The 1,874-nt window shown below is 45.9% G+C and overlaps 1 non-coding gene across 1 annotated transcript; it reads right to left on the bottom strand.

Annotated features, from left to right (window-relative positions):
• Nucleotides 1-847: 847 nt before the first annotated feature.
• Nucleotides 848-977, bottom strand: LOC122149892. The gene has a single exon (XR_006163384.1). It is a non-coding gene; the product is annotated as a small nucleolar RNA SNORA3/SNORA45 family (small nucleolar RNA).
• Between the last annotated feature and the right edge of the window lie 897 nt (nucleotides 978-1,874).

Below are 1,874 nucleotides of genomic sequence, written 5' to 3'. Positions count from 1 at the left end.
TTTCTGTTTGTCCCTTGTCATTGGCTCTGTTTCTGCATGTTTGTTCACCTTCTGGCTTAGGGTTCTGTACATGGTACCTAGACTCTGTTGCCTACCTCACCTCTTGGTCCTTGGTTCACTTGCTCCTATTTAGCTACCTGGATTATCTCACATCTGGCCTAATTCCATGGCAGACTCTTTTCTTTCCATTCAGAGAGTTAGGCATTTCTCCCTCCCTTTCTACATGGATTATGCTCCTGTAGCAACCCCATCATCATTATTAATGAAAAGGCATAGCTTGGAGATAGTCCTGGCCTGAAGACAATTTGGAAAGTTCTAATACTTTTTTGTTTGTTTGTTTCAAGGAAAAAGCACTTGACATTTAATTAACCTCCACGTAGCTTCAAGCCACAAAGACAAAAGCCCCCTTCCTTTTCCCCCTGATACCCTTAATCTTCTCATCTCTTCTGCTGAAGAATTTGGCCTTCACAATGACAGGTTGCTTTGGGAGCTTTCCCTTCTCTAGGACTTTGTAGTAGCCCAATCACACCACATCAATGATGGGCGCGGCTCCAGTCTTATTTTTGGCAGCATTTACCCTGGTCTATTCACTGACCGGGGTCTACAATTTATTGAGGTTGACACTTGGACAGAAACTCTGGTTCCTCGTCAAGTGGTAATATCTCATACCAACCTTTCCAAAGTAACCTGGATGACTTATTTCATAAGACCAGGATAAGTCAGAGGCAGGATCAGAGGCTATCTCATAGCATTCTATGGATATTCTATACACTCCTGTAACAAAATCTCTTAAATATCATCCTTTCATATGTGGACATCAACTAACAGTTGTACAAGTCAATCTGATGCATGTCACTAATTTGGTGACTGACTGTGCCACAAAGCTCACAGCCAGTGAATAAAGTCAGCAGTTACTTTTTGAGGACTCTAGCACTCTAAGGCAATAGCCAATACCCAAGCATGACTCTGTCCTTGATGGAAAGTTCTAATAGGTTTTAAGAACCTTGTGAACTTCAGTGTGGGCAGAGTTAGAATAGAGGCTAGGGTCTGGGTGGTAAAGACTTCGAGGTACTCCAATCCCATCTCAGGTGCTAGTAACCAGCATCTCTGCCTCTTCAGCCCAAAGCCCTGAGCTAACTCTCCAAACTTGGCAACACTGGGAGCTTTGTCACCATATTCAGTGTTCTCTCCCATGGCTGGGCTCCAGCACAACACAGCCCAGGCATTTTCACCCCTGAATGCCTGTGCCCTCCTGCCTGGCCCAGTATTGTAATCTTGCTCACTTTTCAAGGGTAATTTCATCCATCTGGCCCTGATTCGTGCATCCCAAGTGTGCCTGATGGGGACTCAGGTGCCAAGATTTTCCCTCTGACTGGTTCCAAGCAGACCCCAAACAGGCCTCAAACCAGAGACCTCTCTATATTTTCTGGGTAAGATGCTTCCTGCCCACCAGAGCATGCAGTGGCCTCTTAGAGAGAAGTCCTGGCAAGCTCACATTGCTGGGTAATGCTGCAGTCTAGAAGAGCTTCCCAGCCAGAAAGAGCCGGATTTGAGTGCTGTGATGAAATTGTCCATAATAGTGGACTTGGCTAAAGCAGGGAATGTTAGACCAACAGAATGAGGATGGAGAAGCTTTCTGGGGTTGTCTTATGCCAGGCTTCTACCTTACTTAAGCCTCACTTCTGTTTTGGTGTCCCTTCCTGTTGCTCTTCAGCACATAGTCATTTACACTTGGCCCCAAGTTGCACAGAGATAGGGAACCTGGAAGGGTGATGAAGGAGAAATCTGGCCTTGGGAGTCCAACCCAGACTCTAGTGTTTGCTTGCTGTCAGAGACACTGCCGGCCCTTACTGTGGAGAATGGATTTGTGCATG

This window comes from Orycteropus afer, unplaced genomic scaffold (assembly GCF_000298275.1).
Source record: "Orycteropus afer afer isolate SDZICR_OR568_19922 unplaced genomic scaffold, OryAfe1.0 scaffold00058, whole genome shotgun sequence".
Lineage (NCBI taxonomy): Eukaryota > Metazoa > Chordata > Mammalia > Tubulidentata > Orycteropodidae > Orycteropus > Orycteropus afer.
Note: the sequence above shows the minus strand (reverse complement) of the source record. Positions and strands in the feature narration are given on the sequence as shown.